The sequence below is a fragment of the Vulpes lagopus genome, chromosome 5 (assembly GCF_018345385.1).
Source record: "Vulpes lagopus strain Blue_001 chromosome 5, ASM1834538v1, whole genome shotgun sequence".
Lineage (NCBI taxonomy): Eukaryota > Metazoa > Chordata > Mammalia > Carnivora > Canidae > Vulpes > Vulpes lagopus.
Window position 1 is genome coordinate 42,590,124 of NC_054828.1, and position 19,199 is coordinate 42,609,322.

General features: G+C 34.9%; 1 protein-coding gene across 3 annotated transcripts in view; it reads right to left on the reverse strand.

Annotated features, from left to right (window-relative positions):
- FANCL (FA complementation group L) overlaps positions 1 to 19,199 on the reverse strand; it is an 89,066-nt gene that overhangs the window by 17,921 nt on the left and 51,946 nt on the right. The window contains exon 9 of one of the 3 annotated variants that reach the window (XR_005987759.1): positions 3,492 to 3,568. The exons of the other annotated variants lie outside the window; for them this stretch is intronic. The gene's annotated coding sequence lies outside the window, so the exon portion shown is untranslated. The remainder of the gene's footprint in view (positions 1 to 3,491; positions 3,569 to 19,199) is intronic. 3 annotated transcript variants of the gene reach the window in all.

Consider the following 19,199-nt stretch of genomic DNA (forward strand, 5'->3'; position numbering starts at 1 on the left):
TCATCTTCCAAAACTGGATCATGAAAAAATAGAAAGTTTGAACAAACCAATTACTACTAATAAAATTGAATCAGTAATCAAAAAACTAACGAACAAAATTCATGATAAGACAGATTCACACAAAATTACTACCAAACATTTAAAGAGAGTTAATACCTATTCTCCCCAAACTACCTCAAAAAACAGAAAAGGAAGGAAAACTTCCAAATTCATTCTACAAGGCCAGCATCACCCTGATAGCAAAACCAGACAAAGACATTACAAAAAAGAAGAAACTATAGGCCATTGTCTCTGATGAACATAGATGTAAAATTCCCCACACAAAATTTAATAATACATCAAAAAAAAAATCATTTACCAGGTCAAGTAGGATTTATTCCAGGATGCAAAGATGGTTCAATACTGGTAAATCAATGTGATATATTACATTAACAAGAGGAAGGATAAAAACCATATGATTACTACAATAAGATTTTGACAAAATAATGACAATCCATTTATGATAAAATCTCTCAGTGAAGTGGATTTAAAGGGAACATATCTCAACATCATAAAGGCCATATATAACAAACTGACAGCATCATGCTCAATGGTAAAAAACAGCGCTCTTCCCTTAAGATCAGAAACAAGACAAGGATGTCCACTCTTACTACTTTTATTCAGTATAGCACTAGAAGTCCTAGCTGCAGCAATCAGAGAGGAAAGAAATACAAGCCATCCAAATTGGTAAGGATGAAGTAAAACTGTCACTCTTTGCAGATGACATGATACTATATTTTAAAAACCCTAAAGACTCCACCAAAAAACAATTAGAACTGGTAAGTGAATTCAGGAAAATTGCAGGATACAAAATTAATATACAGAAATTTGTTGCATTTCTATATACTGAGTAGCAAGAGAAATTAAGAAAACAATACCATTTACAATTACACCAAAAAAAATGTAAATACTATGAATAAACTTAAGAAAGTGAAAGACCTGCTATACTCTGAAAACTATGGAACTATAGTTTAGTTCTATAGAACTAGAGAATAGTGATGAAAGAAACTGAAGATAAAAGAGAAAGATGTGCCACGCTCATGGATTGGGAGAATTACTGTTGAAATGTCTGTACTGCCCAAAGCAATCCACAAGTTCAATGCAAACCCTACCAAAATACCAACAGCATTTTTCACAGAACTAGAACAAATACTAAAATCTGTGAGGAAGCACAAAAGACCTTGAATGGCCAAAGCAAACTTGAAAAAAAAAAAAGAAAGCTGGAGAAATTACAATGCAGATTTCAAGATATACTACAAAGCTGTAGTAATCAAAACAGTATAGTACTGAAATAAAAACAGACACACAGATCAATGGAAAAGAATAAAGAGATCAAAAATAAGCCCACACTTGTAAGGTCAATTAATTTATGATGAAGGAGGTAGGAATACACAATGGGAAAAAGATCGTATTTTCAATAAATGGAAATGTATAAGAGGTAGTAATCTCTGATATCAGCCTTAGCAATATTTTTCTCAATGTGCCTCCTCAGGCAAGAAAAACAAAAGCAAAACTAAACTACTGGGACTACACCAAAGAAAAAGCTTTTATAGTGAAGGAAACCACCAATAAAACGAAAAGGAAACCTAGTGAATGGGGAAGATACTGGTAAATGATATATCCCATAAGAAGTTAATACCCCCAAAATATAAAGAACTTACATAACTGAACACCGAAACAAACAAACAATCCAATAAAAAAATGGACAGAGTGGGGCACCTGATGGCTCAGTTGGTTAAGCATCCCACTCTTGATTTCAGCTGAGGTCATGATCTCAGGGTTGTGAAATTGAGCCCCACACTGGGCTCTGCAATAGGTGTGGAGTCTGCTTAAGATTCTCTCCCTTTCTCTCTGCTCACCTTATTTCTCTTAAAAAGGGTGGGGGGCAGAGGACCTAAGTAGATATTTTTATCAAGAAGTTATACAGATGCCAAGAAACACATGAAAAGAGGCTCAACATCACTAATCATCATGGAAATGCAATTCAAAACTACTATGAGATAGCAGCCTACACCTGTCATAATGACTAGAATCAAAAAGACAAGAAATAATAAGTGTTGGCAAGGATGTGGGGGGGAAAAAGGAACCCTTGTGCACTGTTGATCAGAATGTAAATTAGTGTGGCCACTGTGAAAACAATGTGGCAGCTCTTCAAAAAATTAAAAATAGAAATAGTATATGACTTAGTAATTCCGCTGCTGGGTATCTACCCGAAGTAACAGAAAAACACTAATTCAAAAAGATGTATGCACCTCTCTGTTGATTGCTGTGTTTTGTACAGAAGCCAAGATATGAAAGCAACCTGTGTACACTGATAAATGAATGGATAATGAAGACATGTGTGTGTGTACATATACACATAATGGAATACTACACAGCCATAAAAAGGATGAAATCTTGACATTTGTGACAGTATGGATGGACCTAAAGGGTAAGCTAAATAAAATGATCAGACAGGGGAAGACAAATACCTTATGATGTCACTTTATGTAGAATCTTAAAAAAAGAAAACAAGCTGGTGGTTGCAGGGGAGGAAGAGGTGAAATAGATAAAGGGGATTAAGAAGCCCAAACTTCATGGGGATGAAAAGTACAGCATAGCGATTATAGTCAAGAGTATTGTGATAACACTGTATGATGACAGATGGTGACCACAGTTATCGTAAACACTGAATAATGTATAAAAGTATTGAATCAATATGTTGTACACTTGAAACTAATAAATTATGTTAATTATACTTCAATAAAAGATTCAACCAGTCCTGGTTATGAGGAAAAAGGCATCCTTAAGAATCTTTCATCATAATTTTTATGTTTTTAATGTTTATATCATATTTTACTTTAATTTTGGGATTTTGGGGGGTATACAATGAATTTGTAAAAATGAACAAATTATTTCATTGTTTATGAAATGAATTCTATAAATTAGACCTATGGAAAAATTTTTAGCTTCAACTTAGAACAATTTGCAAACCATTTTCCACAAACTATCTGGGTCAAGAATTGAAGAATGCAGAGAAAGACAAATATTATGTAATTTCACTTATATGTGGAATCTAAGAAACAAAACAAAAATAAACAAAAAGCAGAAATAAATCCATAAATACAGAGAACAACTGATGGCTGCCACAGGGTAGGGAAGTGGGGTGACAGGCAAACAAGGGAAGAGTAGGAGATATAGGATTCCAGTAATGGGATGAATAAGTCATGATGATAAAAGGTACAGCATAGGGAATATAGTCAATGGTATTATGTTATTGTATGGTGACAGATGGTGCTACACATGGAGTGAGGCACAACATAAAGTATAGACTTGTGGAATCACTATGTTGTATACTTGAAACTAATGTAACAGCACATGCCAACTATACTTCACTTTAAAAAAAAGAATTAAAGAATGTATTATATTATTTACAACACACTGAAATATACAATTAAATAAGCAAATAATACCTAAATGAAGCGTGTTGATACAATTCAATCCAGCAATAGTGTCTAAGTGTTACGCTCTATCACAGATACTGGTTGACCTAAAGAAATACAAGATGTAATAATACATATTAGTTAAGATCACAGAAATTAGGGGTGCTTGGGTGACTCAGTCAGTTAAGTATATGCCTTTGGTGCAAGTCAAGGTCCCAGGGTCCTGGGATTAAACTCCAAGTGGGGATATCTGCTCAGCACAGCATCTGCTTCTCCTTTTCCTTCTACCCCTCTCCCTGCTCATTCTCTCTCCCTCTAATAAATAAAATCTTAAAGAAAAAAATCAAGACTAGTAAAATCTTGAGTCTGATTCCTAGGTCCACCTCTTAAAGCTAACTGTATCTTTCTGAGCAAATTAATTTCACTTGGCTTCTGCAATATGGAAATTGTGTTAATCTGTATAAGACTGGGTTGAGATAATGTATATACAATGCTTAAGTCCTTAGTACTTAGGCTATATAGTCCTTGACCTGGAGAAATTTACAGCCTGTGAACAAAAACAACAAGCTAACAATATCTGTATCATATCAAGCAATCAATATTCCTAATATAAAAGGGTTTTTGAAAAATCAGTAAAAAAAGTACACAGGATTTTAAAAAAGGAGGGGAGATGAGATAATTCTCAAAAGAAAAAATACTCATAATCAAATAAAAAGTACTCAACCTTGTAAGTTTAGACCTTACTTCTACATTGCAAAATTTCAGGGTAAGAGAAAGAGGAGAGAGGAGCAAAGCCTCAAGAATTAAGGTAAGAAAAATGAAGTATACTGGATGGGGGTCTGCTTTCACCAGAGCAGCTTTTCCTTCAAAGCTGAGGTAGCTCAGTTCCACAGCATGGCTCCTCTCCTATAACACTCCCATTACTAGTTACTGCTTGATTTTAGAACCTCACTGAAGAGGTGAGCATTCTGCAGGTCACACGGGACCACAATGCATGCCTTTTAAAATTAATTAATCAATTAATTAATTATTTTTATTGGAGTTCAATTTGCCAACATACAGCATAACACCCAGTGCCATCCCGTCAAGTGGCCCCCTCAGTGCCTGTCACCCGGTCACCCCAACCCCCTGCCCACCTCCCTTTCCACTACTCCTTGTTCATTTCCCAGAGTTAGGAGTCTCTTATGTTCTGTACCCTCACTGATATTTTCACTCATTTTCTTTTTCCCCTTTATTCCCTTTCACTATTTTTTTATACGATGCATGCCCTTAATGCATTCCAGAATAATCTAGGTCATTTTGTTCTGATTTGGCTCCAATGACTTTGTTCCAATGTTTCAATGGTCCTTAGTTAGTGTGGCTTTAACCATTTTATGACAATTTTTATTTCCTTCTTGGCACTTTTCCATATTACCTACAATATGTATTATTTTCTAATAAAAAACAATTTTTCTAATCATAATCATTTTTATTTCATACATAAAAATCAAAATAAATGGTCTGTGAGCCATCCTTTCACTTCATGATGTGCACAGATTAGAAAAAAGCACACTAGCCTTAATTTAATGAAACTAGTATTTCAACTATGTGTCAAGTCTATGTTGGGATCTCTGATACAAAGATAAGAGCATCCTTTTACACAAGGAGGTCACAGCTCTCATCTTGATGGTAACGAAGTATTTGATCAAGACATATTTAGCTTCTTAAAGACTTAATATTGCATCAACAAATATGAGTGTGCATTAGACAACTTCTAAGGTGACTTTCAACTCTAAAAGTCAAGAATTCTATGTACAATTGTCTGAAAATCCATAAAGCAGATAGTCTGTCCACTTAAAAGTACCTAGCTTTCTTTTCAAAATGCCAATTACTATAATGTACTCTCATTTAATTTCAATTTGTTTAGAAAAACATTTTCTCATTCAAATTATATATAAGTATCTATCCATTAAATACGAGCAATTTATATGATTCAACATAGTCATTTCTTCTTTAATCATACCAGAACCAAACTATTTGGACAACATTTTATCTTCTATCCCCATGTATTCAAGGACAGAAGTCAATGATGCATTACACAAATACATTATTTTCTAAAATACAGGGGAAAAATTAGTCTTCCAAAACTTTTAAGTTTTTGGAATACGTTAGGAACTACAAATTTCTAGCAGGAATAGCAAGCAATTATAGAGCTATAACTTGGCAAAGATCCAAACACTACACCCAGAACACTGCAAGGATTAACTTATTAATCAAAAAGAAATTGCCACTTTTTTTTTTTTGCACATATACATAATACTATGATTAAAGAAAATGAAATAGAGGAATGAAGACATAAGACAGGGAACAAACTAAAGAAGGACAACAAAAATAAGCAGGAAAAAACAAAAGCAAAAGCAAAGACAACAACAAAAAAGTCCCATAAACACACACACAATAGGTTTAGGGTCCCAAAAGTAATAAACCGTCTTACAGCAAAGAAATGTATCCCTGTGACCAAGATAATGATGCAGAAGCCTAAACCCACAGCCTTCCTGTGGTGGAGAAAAGGAGAAGACAGGATGCTAAACAACCTCTTATCCTTAAAACATTAAAAAAAGTGAAAGGGGCCCCTGGGTGGTTCAGTCACTTAAGCGTTTGCCTTTGGCTCAGGTCAGGATTCCAGGGTCCTGGAATTGAGCCCCACATCGGGCCTGGGGAGCCTGCTTCTCCTCTCCCTCTGTCACTTCCCCCTACTCCACTCCTACTCTTTCAAATAAATAAAATCTTTAAAAAAAAGTGAAAGGAAGAGAAATTCTGAACTAGCTAGAAAATATAAAATAAGGTGGGAAAAGGACATTCTACTCTACCTCCTCCAAAGATATGCAGCAAGGGCCCATGCTGAGGCATACCAACCGCACGATCTTTTAGTCTCTATATTTCCGTGTGGGGCAGAACAATAACAGGAAAAAAAAATCAAACAGCAGGAATTGGAAAACAAACTCTGTAACATTACATGCACAGGGAGCACAAGAGCAAAGTCAATAGGGGAGATATTCTCAGGTATGGAGTCTAATCTTCCTGTGTGAAAAGCAAAGGTCAGAAGAATAACAAGAATGTATTAATCTTGAGGAAAAAAAAGTAAAAAAAAAATAGACCTCTTGACATGATTTGAAAAGAGCAAGCCCAAAGATATTAAGAGATCAATCTAATATTAGGTTCACCTATGACACTTAATGAAATTCTCTGCAGTGAAATCAGAAAATTTAGACTAGTCTGTATATGAGCTTCTCGATGGAAAGATCTATATGTGGGATCCCTACACTGATTCACTGAAAATTTCTGAACAAACGCAACTGAAAAGTTTCCTAAGCAAGCAGTCTGATAGTGTGATAGATTTGGTATTTAAACCTTGAGATCATGAATCAACAGAAAGTCTGGTCAAAGGTCTACAGATGCCTTACAAAAAAAAAAACCAAAAGGCTTATTCTATTGCCTGACTAGTTTTATAATGCTAAAACATAGACTATTTTGGCAATGCCTGCCCACTTTTATCACTGGAAGTTGTACATGATCAAGTACCCTGATATTTGAGCACAGAAAGGTCAAGTTGTTTATTATAGTTTATTATGTTTAATAAATAAAATAAACCATCAGAAAAGTAGGTTATATCATTATTCTAAAAACCTTAAATGGTGTCCTATTTTCTTATGAAACATAGCCAATGAACAGGGAAGTAGATAAAGATGTTCTTATTAGTTCCATGACTAGACTTAGAGAAGAAATCAGTGATCTGGTTTCCACACTGTTTTTGTCCACTGATGAACTGTCTGTATGCTTAAGTCTAAACTCTTTTCAAAACATACTAGTACCAGAGAAAGGGGAACCCTCTTACACTGTAGGTGGAAATGCAAGCCGGTACAGCCACTCTGGAAAACAGTATGGAAATTCCTCAAAAAGTTGAAAATAGAGCTACCCTATGACCCAGCACTTGCACTATTAGGAATTTACCCCAAAGATACAAACATAGTGATCCGAAGGGGCACCTACACCCCGCTGTTTACAGCAGCAATGTCCCCAATAGCCAAACTATGGAAAGAGCCCAGGGGCCCACCAACAGATGAATGGATAAAGATGTGGTGTGTATATGTACATACATACATACATAAAGTGGACTTCTACTCAGCCATCAAAAAGAATGAAATCTTGCCTTTTGTAATGATGTGTATGGAACTAGGGGGTATTAAAGCTAAGTGAAATAAGTCAATCAGAGAAACACAATTATATGATTTCAGTCATATGTGGAATTTAAGAAACAAAACAGAAGAACATAGGAGAAGGGAAGGAAAAACAAAACAAAATCAGAGAGGAAGATGACCATAAGAGACTCTTAATCATAGGAAACAAACAGTGTTGCTGGAGGGGAAGGGGATCAGGGGATGGGATAACTGGGTGATTGACATTAAGGAGGCAGGTGGTATAATGAGCACTGGGTATTATATAAGACTGATGAATCACTGAACTCTATCTCTGAAACTAATAATACATTCTATGTTATCTAAATTTAAATTTAAAAAACAGTAAAAAAAATGGCAATTCCATAGGGAACATTAATCTTTAAATGCATTTAATTGAAGTCTATATACTATAGGTTAGAAAATGCCAGTAATAAATGAAATCTTACTTCATAAAAAATGAAATGGTCTATCACAAAGCCTCAAATTCTGCCATTGATAATCTTTGGTCTTGTTATTTTTCTACAATTCCTTATGAAACTGCATGAGAATTGTTCAGATATTGTTTTAATTAAAAAAAGAAAGCAATCCCTTTTGAAATTTGAAAAAAAAAAAAAACCATGCTGGTACCTATTTACTGAAATGTGGAGAAGCAATTTTTTTTTCCTTACAGTCTACAAAGAAACTAAGTACAAGCTAATATGTTAGTGCCTGTGGCCCACTGCTATAAGAAGTTACATACAATTTTCCAAATAGTGGTGACAAGTTAAGGAAGCTGATGACTGTGAAGATTACAATTTTCTAGCATCAAGGAAATCACCTGAGAGAAGACTAGTGTAGTCTCTGACTTATAAATTGATTTTAAAGAAGCCCTGTCAAGTGCTTAAAAAGTCCTATATAGTTGCATAAGTTTTATTCAGTCTTTAAAAAGAAAAAAAGAAAAAAAAAGAAAAAAGCAAATGACTTTTTTTTTTTAAGAAGGTAAAGTTCTGGGCCATAGGTATGACTGGTACATATAGACCCTTGTCCCACATCACCTTTATTGGTAGCTATAAGAGTAAGTGATATACACAATGATAATTTGAGCTTCTCCCCCCCAGAAAGCACTCTGAGACAAAAGCCTGAGTACAGATAGGTTACTGGCAGTAATCTTAGGGACTGAGAGGGAATAGGGACCGGGATGAGTGAAACAGAAGACAGAAAGCCAAAATAGTGACAAGCTGGTCAGTGTTCAATGGTGGCTCTGTGGGAAGTTGTAGAGAAAACTCAGAATTGTGGCCCTAAAAAGAGAATCTCAGAACAATTATTCACTGGCTTCTGTTCCTGTCTGGTCAAGTTGCCCTAAGAAGGTCATTTATTCTCACATTTCCAGATTTGCCTACATATGTATGCTCCTACAGGCACTGTTAGTCCTGGAAAAACTCTAGGACAAATAAAGAAAAAGCAGTGGTAGAGCAGTGGTGTATCATCAAGATACACCACTTTGAGGCTGACTGAAGCAATATGGCTAGGTAAAAAGTAAATACAAAGGAAGTGAAGTAGGGGGCAAAATTACCTGATTCCTAGCCATATGCCAACAAGGAAAACATACGGTCAATTTTCTAAAAAGTAAATAAAATAATTTTGAAATTTTTTTCCTTATGAAATCAATCTATATAAAGCTTTAATGATAACAAAAGGGTTATCTTTTAAGTACCCAAAATATTATGTCTATAGAAAACAGTCTGTTCATTTTAAGTTGTGGTATTACTGAGTTTTGAAAGCTTATTATATATTCTAAATACACATCCATTATCTGATATGTAATTTGCAAATATTTTCTCTTAGTCTGTGGCCTGTCTTTTCATTCTCTTAACAGTATTTCTCAAGAACAGAATTTTTTTTAAGTCCAATTTATCAATTTGGTTCTTTTTTGAATATTTTATTTATAAAATAAATATATTTATTATTTATAAATAATAAGAGAGAGAGAGGCAGAGACATAGGCAGAAGGAGAAATAGGCTCCCTGCAGGGAGCCTGATGTGGGACTCGATCCTGGACCCCAGGATCATGTCCTGAGCCAAAGGTAGATGCTCAACTGCTGAACCACTCAGGCATCCCTCAATTTGTTCTTATATGGATCTTGCTTAGGTTGTCATATTAAAAAAAAACCAAAGTCCCAAAACTTTTGTTTTTTTTTTTCCCAGAAGTTTCTTTGTCTTAGGCTTTTACATTAAGTTCATAATCCATTTGGAGTTAATTTCTGTATATGAAGTTCGTCTTTTTTTTGCATACAGTAATGTATTGTTTCAGCCCAATTTATTAAAGACTATCTTTCTTCTGCTGAATTATTTTTATACCTTTGACAAAAATAGTTGTATATATATACAGTTTGTATGGGTATACACATGATCCCCAACTCACAACGGCTTGACTTACAAAATTTCAACTTTACAATAGTATAAAAAATGATACACATTCAGTAGAATCCATACTTCAAATTTTGAATTTTGGTCTTTCCCAAGCTAGTAATATGCAGTATGATATTCTTGTGATGCTGGGCAGTGAGCCATACAATCACAAAGGTAAACAACTGATATGCTTACAAACATCCTGTGCCCATACAACCATTCTGCTTTTCATTTTCAGTATTCAATAAATTATATGAGATATTCAACACATTTTTATAAAATAGGCTTTGTGTTAGAGGACCTTGCCCACCTGTTGGTTAATATAAGTGTTCTGAGCACGTTTAAGGTAGGCTAGGCTAAGCTATGATGTTTGGTAGGTTATGTGTATTAATTGCATTTTTGACTTAAAATATTTTTAATTTATGATGGGTTTATCAGGATGAAACCCCATCTTAAGTCAAGGAATATTTCTATGATAATACCACATTGTCCTGATAAAGGTAGATAGAGGTCACATTAGTCCTCTAATTTTGTTCTTCTTTTTCAGTTTCCTATTCTAGGTCCTTTGTATTTTCCTTATGTACTTTAGAATTATATTGTAAGTTTCTAAAATAAATTTGTTGGGACTTTAGGATTGTATTAAATCCGTAGATCTATTCAAAGAGAACTGGCTTTTTTTTAATTTTTTATTTATTATTTATGATAGTCACACAGAGAGAGAGAGAGAGGCAGAGACACAGGCAGAGGGAGAGCAGGCTCCATGCACCAGGAGCCCGACGTGGGATTTGATCCCAGGTTTCCAGGATCGCGCCCTGGGCCAAAGGCAGGCACCAAACCGCTGCGCCACCCAGGGATCCCAAAACTGGCATTTTTAACAATATTGAATAGTCTAATGCATTAATGTGGCCTATCTCTCCATCAATTTAGGTCTTTAGGCAAAAAATTTACAGATATTTTATCAAAAAAGATATAAGGATAACAATTTAGCACATAAAAAATATGCTCAATATCATTGGTCACTAAGGGAATGCAATCAAAACCACAGTGAGTTACCACTACATGATATCAGGGTGGCTAAGATGAGAAAGATGGGGGCACCTGGGTGGCTCAGTCAGTAAACTGTCCAACTCTTGATCTCAGCTCAGGTCTAGATCTCAGGGTCATGAGTTTGGGCCCCACAGTGGGCTCCACACTGGGTGTGGAGCATATTTAAAAAGAGAGAGAAAGAGAAAGACTGGCCATACCAAATGTGAGCAAGGATGTAGAGAAACAGGAACTTTCGGATACTATTGTTTGGAATGTAAAATGTAACAACCACCTTCTTAAGCAATTGTTTTCTTTTTAAAATGTTAGCATTTTCTTAAAAAATTAAACATACACCTCTTATACGATTCAACATTCCACTTCTAGGTATTTGCAGAAGAGAAATGAAGGCATACGTTAATATAATGACATCACATAATGTTCGCAGCAATTATTTGTAATAACCAAAACCTGAAAACAATTCCTATGTCCATCAACAACTAAATGGACAATGTGTGGTAAATCCATACAATGGAGTACTACCCAGCACAAAAAGAATGAACTATAATTACATGCCACAATGGAAGACCTCTATGCTGAGGAAAGAAATCTGACAAAGGAGAATACATAAATTATACAAAATTCTAGCAAGCAGATCAGTAGCTGCCTGGGGACTAGGTGAGGGCCAAGAAAGACAGCAAGATTACAAAGGGGAGTGGAGAATCTTGGGTCTAATGAAAATGTTTATTACCTTGATTGTGGGATGGCTTTCACAGGTGTAAACAATAGTCAAAACTCAAATTGTACACTTTAAATACATCGGTTTATTGTGTATCAATTATACCTTAATAAAGCTGTTAAAAAATAAAACCACTTGTTCTGACTTTTGGGGAGTAATGGGATCTACATAGCAGCACCTTTTTTACAGATTAATCAACAATTAGGAGCTAAAAAATTACAAAATAGCAATATTTCTAACACCAAAGACAAAGGCAGAAAAGTAACTGCTCATAAACCCAACATGTAGAAATGAAATTTTATCACTTTCACATATATATACACATACATATGTATGTATATATAGGTATATATACACATACATATGTATGTGTATATATACATATAGAGAGAGAGAGGGAGGGAGAGAGAGATGTATAAAATGTGTGTATACTGGAGAAGGAAGGAAAAAAAGATATATATGAGAATTCAGATGTTAGCTATTCTCCCATAACTGTTATTAAATTATGTTAAACTAGGAAAAGCACTTAAGCAGAAAAGTGTGAACACTGCCAATCTCAAAATGTAACGCTTATTATCTTTAAAAGCATTTTGTTACTTTTATAATACCTGAAGTGATATAATAATGTCAGTCACTTAACCAGATCTTAGAGTATAATATCTTCATCTTAAGTACTATTATTTCCAGTATTTTAATAATTTTCTCACAGTCCTGGAATGTGATCTTTTGTGCTCTGATGACACTTAAATTAATAGCATAATTTTCTGGTACTTGCAACAGTTGCTTTCCCTTCTGATTTTTTTTATACTTTCCTATAATATGTGCAGATAAATTCTCTAATAATCATTTTTGTCTTTATCTCTGGGGGATTCAAAAAGCTTCAATAGAATAAGGAAATATCAAGAGATTAAACTTTTTAAGAAATTTAATTTTAATATTAATTGCAATATTTCTAATCAGATATCTTTAAAAAGATAGCAAATCTCTTAAATATTCAGCTCATTTGATCTTATTTGCAAGCTTCATTGATGTTCTCCACACTTTCTGTAAGTAGCTCTATAACTACATCTATTTAATCAAATGCTATTCTCTGTCAAGCAATCCACAGAGAATGTACCAACTCTTCTTATACTTACATTTATTTTGACTACAACTGACCACTGGTCAGTTGTACACTGGTGAGGATTATTTAAAAGATCTGCTACTATTTTTAGGTCATGTGAACAGGGTATCTACCCACAAAGTCAAACGAAAAATATTCATTTTAAATGTAGCCATTACAAAATGACTATAGCAACTACCTTTAAAAAAAAAAAAAAGATTAAGAAAAGAAACATCTGTCAAGTGCTGCTGAAAATTAGTAGGCACTCTCATACAAGGTCCTTAGCTATCCTATATTGCAGACATTAAGAATCAATACCAAGCGAATTAGGAGAGAATTTTGAGTAGAGGGCTAAGCAGGAATCTGTCTCCCCACTCAGACAACATCTGATACATTTTGTACAGGAGTCTACTGAAGACTTGCAAATTCTATCAACTTCAGTTCTTAGCTTGACAGAGGCTACCTATCACTAAGCCCCAGGACCAGCAGCCCTGCAAGTACTCCAGGAATGACTTACACACAGCTTAGAGGAGGTAGGGTAGGTAAAGGGATCTGTGCTCTGATACCAATGTGACTTCTAATCTCAGAAGGGTAGACAAAGAGGCAGTGAGTCAGGAATTGTTGACCTCCTTCCATTGTTGCAAGCCCCTCCTCCTCCTGCAGAAGTGACTTGCAGAATATTTAAAAAGCCAGTGTCCTCCCCTCTTCATTTTTCTTTTTTTCCCTCCTTTTGGGAGTCAGACATTAAAGACACAAACATTTAAAAATAACTGCATATACGCGCCAGTGGCCCAGAGGTTTAGCACCGCCTTCGGCCTGGGTGTGATCCTGGAGACCCGGGATTGAGCCCCACATCGGGCTCCCTGCATGGAGCCTGCTTCTCCCTCTGCCTGTGTCTCTACCTCTCTCTCTGTGTCTCTCATGAATAAATAAATAAAATCTTTAAAAAATAAATAACTGCATATACAAGGGAAATGTGAAAGTCACTGTCAAGCCCAGGGAAAGATACAGGCTCAAAAGAGACCAGGAAAAAACCCTAAGCTTATACCTCAAGCTGTTCCTCAGCACAGAGATAGCCTATGATAATAAAATGATGATTGATTGATAGATAGATAGATAGATAGATAGATAGATAAAATGAAAAGGGAGATAATTGATCTTTCCTCTTCAGGGAGAAAGGAAAATTCAATTTCTAGAGTTAACCTCACTAATAAAATATCCAGTTTTCAACAGCAACAAAATTACAAGCCTAGAAGAACAGGAAATTGCGGCCCTGATCCAAAGAAAAAAAACATTAACAGACATTGTCCCTAAAGAGGACCTGAGGGTAGACTAAACAAAGAATCTGAAATAAAAAAATGGTCTTAACTATGCTATAAAAATTAGAGATGTGGAAAAAGTCAAGAAAATGATGTATTAACAAAACAGAAATATCAACAATGAGAAAGAAGACCTAAAAAGAAACCAAAAAGAAATTTTGGAGCTGAAAGTACAATGACTGAAATGGAAAATTCACAAAAGGAATCTAAAGGCCGATTTGAGCATACAAAAGAATTTGAGATCAAAAACAATCCGAGCTCTCATCAGAAATTTTGAAAAGCAGAAGGCAGTAGGCTGATATATTCAAAGTGCTTAAAATAAGTGTTTACCCTGTATTAGCACCTTTTAGCAATAATGTATTTTTAATCAAAGTATTTATTTATTTTTAGACATATGTTATTGCTAAAAGGTGCTAACTATCTTCTGAGCTTTCAGAGTTATAATCTTTCTGATGGAAGAGGGTCTTGCCTTAATGTTGACGGCAGTGGATGGATCAGAGTAGTGGCTGCTAAACGTTGGGATGGCTATAACAATTACTTAAAATAAGACAAAGAAGTTCGAAGCATTAAGGGACTCTTCCCTTCACAAACCATTTCTCTGTAGCATGCAATGCTGTTTGCTAGTATTTTACCTACAACACAACCTTCAACATGGGTGTCAATCCTCTCGAACCCTACCACAATTTTCTCAACTAAGTTTATGTAATATCCTAATTCCTTGCTGTCATTTCAACAATCTTCACAGCATTTTCACCTGATATAGAGTCCATCTCAAAAAACCACTTTCTTTGCTCACTACTAACAACAACTCCAATCTATTAAAATTTGATCATGAGATTGAAACAACCCAGTCCCATCTTCAGGCTCTACTTCTAAGTCTAGTTCTCTTGCTATTTCTACCATATCTACAGTTACTTCCTCCACTAAAGTCTCAAGATTCTTAAATTCTTCCAAGAGGGTTGGAATCAACTTCTTCCAAACTCCTATTCATATGGATATTTTGACTTGTCCCATGAATCACAAATGTTCCTATGGCATCTAGAAGAGTGGATCCTCTCCAGAAGGTTTTCAGTTCACTTTGCCAAGATAAATCAGAAGAATAACTATCTATGGCAGCTTTGGCCTTACAAATTTCTTTCTTAAATAAGACTTGAAAGTTGAAATGACCCTTTGATCCATAGGCTGCAGAATGGATGTTGTGTAATAGGCATGAAAACATGAATCTCCATCAGAGCTGTTGGGTGACCAGGTAACACTGTCAATGAGTAGTAATATTTTAAAAGAATTTTTTTCTTTTTTTTCTTACCATATTGTAAATAAGTGTGCTGTCACTCGTGCTTTGTTATTCCATTTATAAAGCATGGGCGGAGTAGATTTAGCATCATTCTTAAGAGCTCTAGGATTTTCAGAATGGTAAACGGGCACTGGTTTCAACATAAAGTAACCAGTTGCATTAGCCCCTAACAAGAGTCAACTTGTTATTTGAAACTTTGAGGCCAGACATTGCCTTCTCTCTCTGAAAGTCGTAGATGGCATCTTCTTCCAACAGAAGGCTGTTCGTCTACACTGGAAATATATTATTTGGTGAAGACACTTTCATTCACTATCTTAGCTAGATCTGGATAACTTGCTATCACTTCTATATATCAGTACTTGCTCCTACCCCTTGCACTTTTATGCTAGACAGTGACTTCTTTCCTTAAACCTCATGAACCAATCTCAAGCCTCAAACTTTCTTCTGCAGCTTCCTCACCTTTTCTTTGCCTTCACAGAACTGAAGAGTTAATTAAGGCTTTGCTTTGGTTTAGATTTTGGCTTAAAAGAATACCATGGCTGGTTTGATTTTCTATCCAGGCTTCCGAAACTTTGCATCAGCAAAGAGTTGTGCTTTCTTATCATTTGTGTGTCCATTGGAGTAGCACTTTTAATTTCCTCCAAGAACTTTTCCTTTGCCTTCAAAACCTGGCTAAGTTTTTGGCTCAAGAGGCCTACCTTTTGGCCTATCCTGGTTTTGCCATGCCTTCCTCACTAAATTTAATCATTTCTAGCTTTTGACTTAAAGTGAAAGATGGGTGGCTCTTCTTCTCACTTAGAGGCCATTCAGGCATATTAATTGGCCTAATTTCAAAATTTTTGTGTCTTGGGGAAGAGGACAGCCAAGAAAAGGGAGAGAAATGGGGCGAATGTGAAGTATGTACAGCGGTCAAAACATATACATTAAGTTCACCATCTTATATGGGTGCAATTCATAGTGACTCAAAATAATTACAATAGTCATATCGAAGATCACTGGTCACAGATCATCATAACAAATAATAATGAAAAGCTTGAAATACTGCAAGAATTACCACAATGTGAGAGACACAAAATAAGCAAATGCTACTGGAAAATGGCACCAACAGACTTCCTCAAGGCAAAATTGCCACAAACCTTCAATCTGTTAAAAAACACAACAAAACAAAAAACAAAACAACCATTATCTGTGAAGTACAATCAAAGAACCACAAAAACAAGGTATGCTTATATACCAGGCTCTGCCTAATTCTAGCAAAAGCTCCAGTCTTATCTCTAACTCTGACCAAAAAGTACCAAATGCTGTGTAATTCATGCATCATCTCCTATAATTTCATGTATTTGTTCTTTGGCTAATGCAGTTCTCTCCTGAAGTATCATCTCTCCTCCCAAGCCTAACTTCTCATTCCTAAAGATACACTGAGCTCAAGTAACAGCTTATCCAGAAAACTTGCTTGACCACATCAGGTTAGATTACATCTTCTTTACCTTATCAAAACGGCTCATCAAAACACTCAACACATTTTACTGAAATTATCTTTTAAAATATTTCTTGCCTCATCAGACCGAAAGCTAATCCTGAAAGCCAATCCTAGGTATTATAACCTGTCTATTCATCTTAACAGCCTCAGAATCCAGCTCAGTGCTCCACATATGGTGGATAATAAATGTATGTTACATTTGTTTCCTACTGAAAAATGTTGCTCCTTGCTTTTCTGTTTATGTACTTTTTCAAGGTAACTATTAAGAAAGACTTGACCATGGCAGCTATACAACTTCATCTAAGAAAGCACTAAAAATAGGATATAACTTCCCTAGTAGACTTCTGTAAGTTCTTCTTACTAACCCTACCTAAGTTCTATGAAGGTCCAAGGAACCCTGAACTTCCCATACTAATCCTCTCCATATTACAGAAATGGGTGGGAAAAAAAGGATTTATTTCTATTGTTATTTGCCAATAGTTGGAAATGTGAAACCCCATTTATATTTCACATACTTATTTAGAAATTTCAATACTTCTATTTAACTAGTAGCCCACTGGTGAAAGCAATAAAAAAAAAATTTTAACATTTCATGTTCACAACTACTTTATACAACAGAAGTCAAATAAACAAAGTATTAACTACACATTTAGTATTCTATGAAAAGAGGGTAAAAGCTACTAGGTAAGGAAAGTGAACTAAATACACACATCTATCACAGTCCCTCCATAAAACTCACTAAAACTATGTTGTTGCTGTTTCTCCTTTAAGGCATAATCTCACAAACAGGAAGAACTGGAGAGGCAACACAAACAAAATTCGGAAGCAGAAAAACAAAGGGGTTGCTCATATAAGCATAGGTGCAAATTCCTAAAAAAAAATAAGAAATATAATCTGGCAATATACAATATACATTGGAGATCACATGTGTGTGAGCAATACATAAATATAAAATACAGTGTGACTGGAGTATATTTCAAGAACACAGGACTGGCTTAACATTAAGGAATCAAACAATTAATTCACCACATTAACAGATTAAAGAAGAAAAAAATTTGATTATCTTAACAGAAAGAATATATTTGACAAAATTCAACTTTCATTCACAACAAAACTCTCAGCAAACTAGAAATCGAAATAAATTCTATTAATTATTGTTAAAGGATTTTAGTACAAGAAATACAGACACATAAATCTACCTAATAAAAATTTTAAAGTTTTTTTTTTTGAGGTCTGGAACAAGATAAGAATGCTTGGGTTTACTCTTTATATTTCATATGGTATTGGAACGTCTTGCCAGAGCAATAAGGCAAAAAAAAATAGCTGTAAAGATGAGAATGAAGAAAATGCAACTGCCATTAAAAATGTTCATAGAAAATTATGTTCATAGAAAACCCAAATGAATTTATTGATAAATTATTAGATAAAAGTTTAACAAGGCTACTAGGTAGAAAATCATTTAAAAAATAGATTTATATACATCAGCAACAAACAAAACTGAGGAAAAAAGAAAAAAAATTACCACTATACATAACTAAGAATGGCCCAAATTTAAAAGTCTGAAAATACCAAGGATAAGTAGGATACCATTTTTTGCCTCTTAGCTTCAAATCTATCCTCATTACCTGCTCTTTGATAATAAAGAGATATGCTTACAGGGCAGGCCTTCAACAGCTACATGATGTTCAGCGCTAACAGAAGATGCCATCAGGTTAAGTGCTTCAGGCTGTGATTTCCTGTCCACCAGCCTTGGTAAACTTATACCTCAGAGGAATGTTTTCTGCTTGCTCAAAAACAGAAAGGTGGAAGAGTCTTCTCCAAGAAATCAGACCAAAAATCTTTGGTCTGAATCTTTGGTTTGAAATCTTTCAAAAAGAACTAAAGGTATTGACATTTGGCATTCTTCATCATGAGATATAGTCAGATGACTTTACAATAAAGTTCACAGTTGGCAAGCCCCATCTATGCACTTAGAGCTTTCAATCAACTTTTTATATCTGATTTTTAATCACAAGCAAATACAAAGATTATAAGCACACACACACAAAAAAAGGGCAACTCAAGGAAACAGAAACTACTCAGAGAAGGAAAAATAGTATCTCTGGAGAAAAAAAGAATGTACAACTATGAAGTAAGCTCTTAAAAATTAACATGACAAAGGTAAAAAAAAAATTCA